Here is a 12,385-nt window from a genome sequence, read left to right on the forward strand (position 1 = left end):
GTAGAATTATCCTTGTATGTGTTTGATTTAGCAGAAAATAGTAAGAAACACCCTTATTTGTAAAGAACAGTTATATAAAAATCATCGTAACAGACAGGCCTTAAATCTGTATATACAACATCCTTAAACTGGGAATAGACATTTTACCTTTCTCAATGCTCCCTTAAATTAATTGTTTCTAAAAGAGAGTATACACCAGTTAAATGAATGTGTCTTGTTTTGTAAGCCAAAAAAATATTTAAAGCCTCCAGTGTAAGAGGATAATATTCGAATACATGGTATTGGCATTACAGAAGCCATTCAAAGTACAAAAGGTACCATGGAAAAAATATCAAGATACCTGTTGGGGAAGGTGATAAATAGCATTAAAGGCTGGCAAACTCAGCTGGAGATAAAGGGTACCTTACAGGTGAAAGGCTCAGACATCTCTTTTTCCCCAGTGTTAATTAATCTTTTACGTGCTTTGCACAGATTGGATTTTAATGGCACTACCTCACAAGGAAAAAAATCCAACACAGTTAAGATATACTCAGATTATCTGAAGTCACAAAGTTGTATCTAATTCATATTGTTCTAAAATTTTTCTGCACTTTTTATTTAGTCTTCAGACATTTCTTGAGAACAAGACAAAATTGCAAAATTTGCACAGACATTTCTTGAGAACAAGACAAAATTGCAAAATTTGCACTGAGCTTTCGTCAGTGCTGCCACCAATAACAGGACACGCTGATGCAGGTTCAGAGATGAACTGCTATGTTCCACTGAAAGTGCAACAGAGGATAGTGTTGTTTTAACCAGAAAAGAAAAAAACAAAGCAAAACAATCTAAGCACCAATAGTTTAATTGAAAAATACACCAAACTTTGCCATGCAGCTTAAAACAATTATTGCTTTATTATTTTTAAATATAATTAAGCTTAAATGAGAAAGAAAATACATTATCAGATTTTGAAGAAATAATACAACATGTCAGCCCATGTTGTTTTTAATTCTGATCTGGAGAAGTTGAATAACACATCTTTAAAATTCTAACAGTAAGTACTGAAGTATGCTTGTAATTAGGAAGGCATACAACAGAGATGAAATACAACCTCAAAGACCAAATGAGAATTTATACTCTGAAGTCATTTCATCTGCTAATCACTCCAGCTATCTGTATACTTGCTAAAATAATAAACTAATGGAGACCATTAAAAAATTCCATCTGAAGAACATCCACAGAAAGCCAGGCAGATCTAGTAAAGCACATTCATAGTCTCAAATGACTGAAAAATAACAGTTTTGTGCAACATTGAACATACTTCCCACTGCCATTTTCAAAACAATTTCCCACCTATTCTGGAAAGCATTACTAATGTTGCATTTTCTGGGACACACCCATAGCTATTGAACCAGCTTCTGTTGGGAAATGTGAATTGTTCAACAGGTTCAAAAGATCCCACTCTAATACTCGCAAAGCACTCATCCTTACAGACATATGGCACTTCATTTTTTTCAAGCACATTTTTACAAAGCAAAACCACGTCTCTTGAATTGGGATTTATTATATAAATTGCAATAAAAAAAGTAATGAAGATTCGTACTCTGCACAGTGAGCCTGAGTAATTCTACATCACCAGTGGTACACTTTGGATTGCAGATGTAGGCCACATAAGGAACCAGTACAACTTGATCTCACCACAGACTTTGGCTGTGCAGACTGATTGATTGATTGTGACTGACAATGACCATCCCTTGGCCCTTTCCCCTCTGCTCCTATTAACTCATCTATTTCTGCAAGTTTTCCTTTGCCAAGGAGAGGAAAAAACCATTAGCTGTGTAAAGGAGAGGATCTATTTCTTTTTTATCTTTAAAGTTGCTGCTATCTTATTCTGGCGAGTTTTGCTCTTGTCTGTTTAACCGTTAAACAAAGGAAGCTCAGGTTTCCAGTTTTCTGAGATTTGGATATACTACCTATCTGTCTATCTCTACCCTTCTCTTCATTTATTGCTGTTTAACTTTAGACAACAAAATCAGTCTTCATTCTTGTTTATTGCATATTAATTGCTCAAAGCCAGGCTCGATGGGGCTTTGAGCAACCTGATCTAGTGGAACATGTCCTTGCCTGTGGCACAGGTGAGTTTGTGTGTAACTAGATCTTTAAAGGCCCTTTCCAACCCAAACCATTCTGTGTTTTTATTATGATGATTTGCCACCAATGCAGCTTTCCTTTGACTGTTTAGTTGGTAAAACTACTACAAAAGAAGCTAAGTTATTAAAAATTATATTTGTTATAAATTAACAGTATGCTAACCTCACCATCATCAAAATCAAGATGCCAGTTTGGCTTAATATAAAGGGTGTATGGTTATTTCCCTCCTCTTCTATCAGCTAGGAAAAAATATTAAATTAAAACAGGGTAAACTATGCATACAAACTAGTCTGTTGCCATCAAACAGCTGGGCTGCTCCAACAGTGACAAAGAGGTCACTGTGTGAAAATACACAGCGATTACAGCAATAAAGGAAACAGCTGATAGAGGTTAGGTGGTGGAAACAAGAGGGCAGCCACAACAGAAAGACAAGGTTGGAATGAAGACAGGATCATGAGAGAGGCAGAGGAAGAGCCTGCCCAAAGGCGTGGGGCTGGGATACAGCTATAGAATGAGGGGGAAGGGAAGAGCATTAGTACCAAAGTTGTCCATTATCACACTGCATTTTCAGTTTCTTATAACTTAGATGGATTCTATTTAGACTGAACAGTCACTCAGGAGTGATTTAAGAGAGGAGAAATTTCAGAGAGAAATATGCAGCTATTTCTGACACAGAATAAGAGTTCATTTTTGGCCAAATTACTAAATTTTATTGACTTTTCTATGCAAGGCTGAAATACCTTTATGATTTAGAATGAAGGCTTGAAAATCTGCCTGGAAAGTGAAACAGTTAGAATGCACCTCTACCATTCTCCTACAACCTGCATAATTTTGGGCAAGTTCTATGCATTTCAAAAGGCAAATCCTATCTATATCTGTAGGTCACCACACTTCACAGCCACAGATCTAAAAGATTCTTCCTTGCATTTAACATATACTAGGCTGGGGAGGAACACTGGTTCCCAATGAAACTGTGAGTTTGGATTGTAGAATACCAGGTCAAGCATAAAACTAATAAGACTATCACCTGCTAGGGCTGAGCAGCAAAGGAAGAAGCAGCAACATAACCCACACACAACAAAACTGGACACTGAGGGCCCCATAACTGGAGAAAGCAGCCTGGGACAAAGATTAGATATGTCTGGGAGGGAGGTGCAGAAAAGATGGAGAGGAAAATTTGGAGCAAGAAGTAAGGAGGCAGGGGGAAACTCACTGAGCAAGATGACTAAAAATGGAGGAAAGAAATGGAAGTGGTAATAGAAACACATGAAACCTATCTCAGCAAATGGAAGCAAGGGAAGCATGCACTGATTGTTCGGGAAGAAGGAGCTAGAAGTACAGGATGAGGGTAAAGAGAGAACTACCTAAAGAGTGAGAGAGTGATATTAGAAACAGAACTACCAAACAGACTGTATGGAAGAAATGGGATAAGCAAAACCAACACTGAGACCCTGGAAAGTAAGGACCAATACATGGATGAAAATCTGTAGGCCTGCGGAGCAGGGCACAGCTACATAGGAGAGGGTTCTATAGAAGAGAACCAAGACTAATTGCTAATTGATGTGGAAGTCCAAAGGGGAGACTCAGACTAGCCAGACAATGAGCATGAACCAGTCAAGACAACTGAGGAATGGAAACTAGGACTAATCAGAAGAATGAAACCAGAACAAAGAAACTCAAAAGAGGCAGGACTTGAAAAATGACATGTTAGTAGCAGTAAGGAAAACATGTTAACAGGCAGAAAGTATAGCTTTTGAATGCATGATCACCTTTTAGGAATGGATTCTTCCCAGGAAGTAGCCATATATCACTTGCTGATGGAAGGCAGAGAATAACACTTTTGTCTTTTCTTTCGTTTGCATGTGTGCAACTTTTCTCTTTTTTTACCTAACTGCCTTATTTCAACCTATGAGTTGTTTTCCATCTTATTCTCTTTGCCCTGTCCTGGGGAAGTGATAGGGCAGCTTGGTGAATATCTGGTGTTCAGCCAAGGTCAATCCACCACACTGGTGCATACAACATGACTTGAAGTAATTCTAGAATTATGGAGCTATAGGTCTATTTTGTTTCCAACTGATTTAAATTTCTTGCATGTCCCTGAGATACGTAGATTTTCTCCAGAACAGCAAATATTGGCAATACATTATGACTACTTAAATCTGATTCCTTTTTCTACTCTTGATAAGCCACAGACAGAGATGCAAGTCATTGTTAATAATTTAAAATAATTTCCCTCCTCCTGCATTCCAAACAGCCTTGTTTTCTCTGTTAACCCTTTCAGTAACACTACCTTTAGCCTGATCTCAAAAGGAAAAAGAGGCTAACAAAATGCTGTTTATTACTAATAACTGTTTATTTGCATGTCCCTCCTCAAAATTCCCTGCAAACACTCAACTTCTGAACCCACTGACTGGTCAGTATTAACCAGTATTAAAATCCCTTTAAGTTTTTTGAAAATGAAAAGCTGCACTGTGGACAAAATGAGTGCTTCCATTCAGCTCTTGAACAGACAAGGACAATTTGGTGGTCACCCAACAGCTGGACTGGTCAACCTGTGAGTGAATAGCAGACCCAGTCCTGCTTTCTGGCAGGACAAATGGGGAATGTGAAGCCTCCATGGACAGAAGAAAAAAAGGAGGGTGACATGATGAGAGGCAAATGGAGGAAATGACTGGGTGAGGCACAGGGCAGGAAGAGGCATTACAGTAAGTGGTTCCCAGCAAACACAAAAGTGTGATGGAGTTACTGATGTGCACAACTAACAGGGATCCAAGGGACAGCCTTGCAGACCAGCCAGTTCCACCAGTGTGAGTCTGCTTGCAGCCCACTCCACCTCTTATCAACTGTCCTAGGTGCCACCCATCTGAGGCTGGACTGCCCTTCCCTTCACAGGGAAGATCAGAGGCAGATAGCAATGTCCAGTGGCAAAACCAGCTCAGCTACACTTCTGGAAAGCAAAGAAGTAAAGCCAGCACCCACCAGCCTGTTCCTGCAAACTCCACTTAGACTAAATGACATCATGACCACAAAGCAGCCAAAGCAGGAGGATAGACATGGACAGAGCATGTCTATGGAGGAAAAAATGAGCATGGGAGACCATTTTGCCTTCCTTCCACTCATTTTCCTTAAACATCAACCACAGCTGTATCCCAGTATCACACTGATTATTTAACACTGATCAGACACCTTCCACTACAGTTTTAATTATATTGCAGTGTCACAAAACGGCACAATGCACTGTTGCACAGAGTTGCCAGCTCTTAACAAGTTATTCCAACTAGCAGCAGTACAGCATCATTAATGCAGCACTGCCCAAACTAAGTTAGTCAGCACAGGCTCCTTTGTGCTGCACTAAACTGCTCCATGTAAACATATCCTAAATGGGGAACAGAGCACAGTGTCTCTTGGGTGACATTATACTGTGGATAAATAACAAACAGGACTGCTATCCGTCAATGGGCCTGATCATTTGTACTCTAATCTTTATTTTCATCTTCCCACAAACCAGGTTCCATGGTCTTATTAGAATATCCTGCTTGCATTCAAATCTTTGTTACAACAAGCTTAATAGCCTGCTGTACAGCTGTCCCACTAGTCTTGTATAGCAAGATCTATTCCACAGATCTCTGACTGCCACCAATAGCCAACATGGATACAGAATGAACTCTCATGAACAAAGCTATGTTTTCTTAATAATAACAGTTGTATAAACATAAGGTCTTCTCAGTTAAAGGGAAACCAACATCAAAAAGCAGTAAAACACGGAACCCTAAACCCTTCTTTCTTTGAAGAAACACGTTTGAAGCGAGGTGTTTCTAGTTATGGGTGAATGAAATGAGAATTGAGCTGCAACAAACGGACATCCAGTCTGTATGAAAGACTAATTAGATCCATCTGAGAAGCTGTGTCTAAAACTGCTTCACATATTTCAAAGGAAAGCTCTTCTAGTCTATCTTTTGAGAAGACTACATCAAAACATTTAGTCACAGCTGACGCACATCTATCCACGACAGGAGCACTATTTTTCCTAAGCCATAAAAGCTACATTTAAGTAATTTTAATACTCTGGCTTACTTAAAAATTAAAGAAGGGGGGAAAAAAAAGGCAGCAAAGACATTTAGAGCTAAGAAAGGAACTCAAAACAGCAACAACTTCATAGTTCCTCCTTATGCCAAAGCATCAAGAGATCCCAAAAAAAGAGTCTTATACTGAATGTTAAATGTGCTAAAATTTGCTCAGAGAACGGAATTAAAGCTGAAGCAGCATCCAGGATCCGCAGAGTTAACTATGGCTTTTGTGGTAATAAGCCAGGCTCTTAACACTATATTAGCACTCTTTTAAATGCAACTATTGCTTCTGCTGAACCAGCAGGAGGAGCTCACAACATTTTTTAATCTATTCATTCTACAGAATTTGGGAAGAGGGGTTGGGATGTTGGAGGCGTTTCTGGGTGCAGGAAGGAGTTGGTTGGGTATTTTATTTCCAGTTTTGTTGGATGAGAAATCAGTGTTAAGAAAAGCATCCAAGTAATGTTCATGTAAGCACTGCTTTTAGAAATCAGAAAATCATTATATGAATATTGTACTGCAGGATGTCAAGTGCGCATGGCACAAAAATAGATTGAAGCAACACCCACTCCTCAAGGTGTTTCCAGTCTTACACCAAAAGACCACAGGAAGACTAAAGGGTGACAGGACACATTAAATGCTGTATGCCAGAAACATGACTTTCTGAAGAAGGAAAATGGTATGTTATGGCTCTGTATTGTTACAGAGCTTCAATTTATATTTTAGTTTACTGTTCACTGGAATTCCTGGAACCACTGGATCATTACCCATGAAAGAACATAGTCTCTATTTTCATACCACAGGAATTCATGCTATGAAGCCACCTGTGGGGGTAAAACTCTTCATCAGGTAATTTAAAGTTAATCATTGTAAAAACCTAATTCCTCCTCTGCCTACTAAGGAATATATTTTAAATCAGTAAAGTCGTATTCTAAGACAAGGAAAATATACATCCAAATTGGCCATGCCTGCTTTTAAAACATTTTGCATTTTAACATTTCAGACTTTTCATTGCATTTTCTTTTTAGAAATGTCTTGTAGGCTACATACCAGTGCCAGACCATGTTATCGTGAGTTTTTTAGCACAACTACAAATCTCCAAAACCTACTATAACTAAGCTATTACACTGCTGTGACACAGAGGGAAGAGCATATTTAAAGCCACACCGTGAATGCATTAGTCAAGTAATTTTAATTCTCAACCCTGTAGGTATTTTCTCTATATGCTTATGGAATACTGTGTGAACAAACTAATTTGAGACATACAAATCCACGCCAGAAATCCCTCTTTACAAAGCAAATATGTACCACCACATACGTCGTGCTAAACTGGCATGGTATTTTTAAAAAACTGTACAATCCAGACACACTCTGTTTCTCCTCTGGCTTAGTACAAAAGCACACCTAAGTACATACAAATATTATATGAGTATACTCAATATTTACCTCTATTTCATGTAAAGGATCCCAGCACTTAAACTTTCTGAGACATTCAATAAGGCAGAGTGGAAATGCATACCAGAAACACTGAGTTCACAACAAGATACTGAGGCCAAGGCCACTTTCATTAAAAACCCACTATGTCAGCAGTCACAGAAATGTAGCAATTAAAGCAGTTGCCACAGAGTCAAAACTCAGGGATCAGTGCTCTCCTCAGATTGAAAGATTCAAGTGCAGAGTGCTTTCCTCCCAGGAGCACCTGTCTCCACCCCACCAGGATAGGATGGGGCAAGCTCTACCCTTAGAGTAAATCTGTCACTACAGAAAAAGGAATGCAGGATCTGTAAAGCCAGAGGCCATCAATAAGCAGGAGCATGACTACTATAACCAGTGCTTTGCAAGCGTGGAAACTGGGGGTTTTGCTCTCACCACAGCACTAGATTATGCACAGTGCATTGAAGTGACATTATACACAATACACAGGTCTTACAAACAGAAAATGCTCCAGATTTGAATCTGAACTAAGAGACTGAAAGTAGGTACACAACCTTTACATTAATAGTTTCTATACATATACAACCCACAGAACTCTGTAACAGAGTTTTGTTTGCACAACTGTACTGCAATGTAGAACTTTGTACATGTACTGCAATGAAGAACTTTGCTATGCTGCAAGTAAAATGCAAACCATGGGGAAAAAGGCAGGGAAAGTTCTTTGCATACAGCTGTAAGGATTATCTAACAGATCTTGCTCCACCTACTAGTGCTTTTAGACATGCACGTCCTTTTCATTCAAACTAATATTGGACATGGGAACAACAATACAGTTTCTTTCAAATATATAACATGCCACAATATATTCTTAGAACTAGTCTAAGCAGAAAGTCTTCATCTACCACTTCTAGGGATATATGTTAATTTGTATTACAACTGGCTGCCCCTCTTATTAATTCCTACAAGTATTTGCTTTTCATCCCTATTAATACAGCACTCATATTTCTTTCATGTGACTAATTAGTCATTATGTGCCTGAAGCATATCAGAAATGTGAAATACTAGTAATAATAATTCTGGCATTTTATTGATTCTCTTAACAAGGTTCATAATTTCATTGTGATAGATGGGCAATGTTATTCTTCTACATGGACTACTGGAAAGCCAGAACTTAATATGCACTGAATTACTATCCCACTCCATATATTTGTGTTTAAGGAATTAAATGTGAACTAAGTTTGCTTACAGCAACTTTCTGTATCATTGCTCTGATTTTCCATTATACTATTCCTTGTTCCACTTGATGGTTTGCATACTTCCGTTTGATTTTTGGGTAGTATTTTTTCCTCCCCCAAAAAGAGAATTTACAACACAATGAAAATACTTCCTGAAGTAGTTTTCAAATAAATTTACCCATCAGTCATGAAATTTACAGTAAATGAATACACCAAAGTTCTCCAAATAAAATGCTTATTATATTTGAATTTGAAGTCAAAGCTTAACCATAATTCAATAAACATGAATTCACTAACTAAAATAAAGCATTCACATAAACATGCACCTACTCTATATTGATCATATAGGATGTACTCAAATAATGATGACAGTAATGCTTTAGATTTTATTTTTATGCTGGCATTTTGTACTATACAATAGGTTTTCTCTTAGAAATGTTAAGAGGTACACAGGCTGATTTTCCACCCACACAGGTATCTAATAAATTCTTTACTTCTCAAGAAAAATATAGAGGAAAAACACTGGAGTTTTTCCGAAAAAATATTTAAAAACATTCATTTCCCACTGGACTGAACAAGCTTCAAAATTTTTTTCTAGAGATTTCATATCTGTACTACATTTATCTGTCCTTAACTTTGGATTTAGGAAGTGATCCAATGTTTTGTGAAAATGGTAGCCCATTCTAGTAACAACCTGAATTAAGGAATTTAGCTTTCTCTATTCCTCTTATTCAGCATTTGACCTATACAGGTCCCTTGGAAATATATCGAATTTCCATTTGCCCAAAGTAACTTCTGAACTATGACACCTTATGCTTTAAAAAAAAAAAAAATAAACAACTTCAATGATAAGAAGCTACTTTATAACTGAAAACATCTGGAAATTCTTTGACAACTAAACTGATGAGAAGATGAGGCTAAGCAGTCTGGGAAGGTATGCATTTACTACAGAGATGAAGAACCCTAACAGGAATGACTGTGTGCAAACATGAAAAAGGAGAATAACAACTACTTGCAGAGAAAACATGCAAATTATCAATAAAGAATTCTCAAGACAGAGTATTCCTACACTGTAGCAAATAATCAGAAAATGGGTAATGGCAAAAAGATTTTCAAGAATTAAGTTAATTGCATAGAATATAGTTACAAATTCCTATTGACCTAAAATTAGGTTGGAAGGAGGGTTAGAATTAAATGACCTTTAAGGTCCCTTCCAACTCAAACCATCCTATGAATAAACAATGCCACCATCACGTGGAATTAGACCATCCTTGGTGGCTGACATCTGGTTTTGAAGGGCCAGATTCGTACACTGCAGGGAAACCACACAGCTAACCAGGTTTCCTCAATATATGTAGGTTCCCATTTGATTTTGTCTCTCCCACCCTTCAATACCCTACAGAACAGTCGAGTTTTATAAAGGAAGAACAGACTCCAACCTTTAATAGCAAAACTCAATCAATGGAATCATAAACAAATGTATTTGATACCCAGACTAGCAACTGAAAATGGCAAGATGGGAAAACCTCCTGTTTGTAACTGAAGTAAACAAAAGATTCCAGAGTCTGGTAATGGGATGCTTCTGGGCTGCTTGTTGTTGTTTTGCATTGCTTGTTACTGTCTCATGTAAAGGAAGGTATTCTTCCTTCAACTTCTATTTTAGCAGCGATCTTAATTGTAAGATCTTTAATTCAATTGACAAGAGAAAAAATTTTAAGCATAAGAAGAACACTAATCAAAGCTAAGAATCTGACCATCTGTCCTCTAAAGAACTAAGTGGTATACATGACAAGCAGTTAGTTTAAAGATTGTTCTAGCAATTAATATATGGAAGAAAAAAAGAATAAATTACATTTACATCAATTTAGTTGGCAAGTTCTTTGTACACAAGCAAGCAGGTCCTACCAAAGCTGCTAAATTTTAATTCTCAAGTTGGGTCATTGGAATCTTTTAATTGCAAAAACATTTACTATGTTGATAGGGTATCACCAGAAACAACTGTCTGGTACTGAAAATTCTAGTACAATAATTTTATATAGATTTAAGTACTAGCATATATGTTGCTGGCTTCAGAAAAAAAAGAAAAAAACAAGTTACTTCTATTTTAAAATATATCAAATTAGGATTCACAGAAGTTTTTAACCTCTACTGGAATAACAAAAATTAATATTTTATTTTGCAGCGCTTCAGGCAAAGAGCATCGCTCACACTTGACCACTTATCCTTCAGTTTTGGGAAGCAAGGCTGCTGAAGTGGCCTAAAGCCAGCCCCCATCAAATACCTCTGTTACAAACAAAATAGTTAAAAACAGATGGTTTCAAAACTCAAAATTCTGAAAAATAAGAGCAGCGAAGAGCAGTTCACATTGCACAATTCAACAAGAATCTCCTGCTAAACGAAGAAAACGACAGATGACCCGTAGCCCAAAATGCTGAGGAACAATCCTCTGGAACAGCAGGAACCACGGAGCAGCCTGCTGCTCACACTCCCTGCGCACAGCGCTGCTCACTGTGACACAGGAGCTTTGGGCTGCTGAGAGCAGCAGAGTTACAGGGGAAAAAAAAGAGTTACTGCTGGAAGGGTCCCTCTGGTAAACAAACTAAATCAGGATGCGAATGCCGCTGTGCAAAGCACAGTTTGCAGCGCAAGTAAACTTCTGAAGGGGAATGTGAAAGTGGCCCTCCCACTGGGCTATCTAACTGCACCACAGATTCAGCTATCTTTGTCACAAGCCATGAGGAGACACAACCCACAAAGGCAGGAGCCCGTGTCACACCAACTTAAGAGCAAAAACTAAATGCAGAAGTTCAAAAAGTGAGGCTTGTGTTTCTGACAGCAAAGTTAATAAAGCAAGCTTTGAATTTCCCCGGTTTCTTCCTGATTGTATGTTATACCTCCTGATCAGAAACAAGATTTCTCATTCCTAGTCTTGACTTCTCTTCTTTGAAGTTTTAAGGCAGCTGGTTTTCCATTGTAAAGTTTGACAGTGCTGTATTTACTATATACTCTTATCTGCAGCACAGTCACAGGAGAACACCAGGAAAAAGAAAATTACTGATGCAGAATAACATGTCCTCTGCTATTTATCCAATAACAATAAAAATAAGTTTAATTCTACTCAACCCTGCTATTAAAAAAGAGTTGCCTGCTTTTTACATACCCAAGCTCAGGTGCAATTTTTAATACACTATATCTTTATAGGTATATGGTTTTAGTATGCACAGTATCTGACACAGGTGTTCTATTGTTTGAATGGACTGTATCCAAGTTCACAGGATGCCTGTTAGGAGTATTATAAAGATTTTAAAAACTGCATGCAGACTTGGCCTTTGCTTCTGAAACAACAATTCAGCAAGTAGGGTGTGTCATTGCCATTTTAAGAAAATTTGCCTTATTAAGGCCCTTTTGAAATCTTTTGTCTAAGAGTCAACAAACACTATACAAGTCAACTGCCTATTTTAAAAAAATAAGAGTCTCATTTTGGTTGTGGAATCACCATTAACAGCCATAAAAAGTAGT

General features: G+C 37.8%; 1 protein-coding gene across 3 annotated transcripts in view; it reads right to left on the minus strand.

The window, feature by feature from the left end:
• Positions 1–12,385, minus strand: part of PCCA (propionyl-CoA carboxylase subunit alpha) — a 272,572-nt gene that overhangs the window by 92,157 nt on the left and 168,030 nt on the right. The window lies entirely within an intron of this gene.

Source organism: Vidua macroura, chromosome 2 (genome assembly GCF_024509145.1).
Source record: "Vidua macroura isolate BioBank_ID:100142 chromosome 2, ASM2450914v1, whole genome shotgun sequence".
NCBI lineage: Eukaryota > Metazoa > Chordata > Aves > Passeriformes > Viduidae > Vidua > Vidua macroura.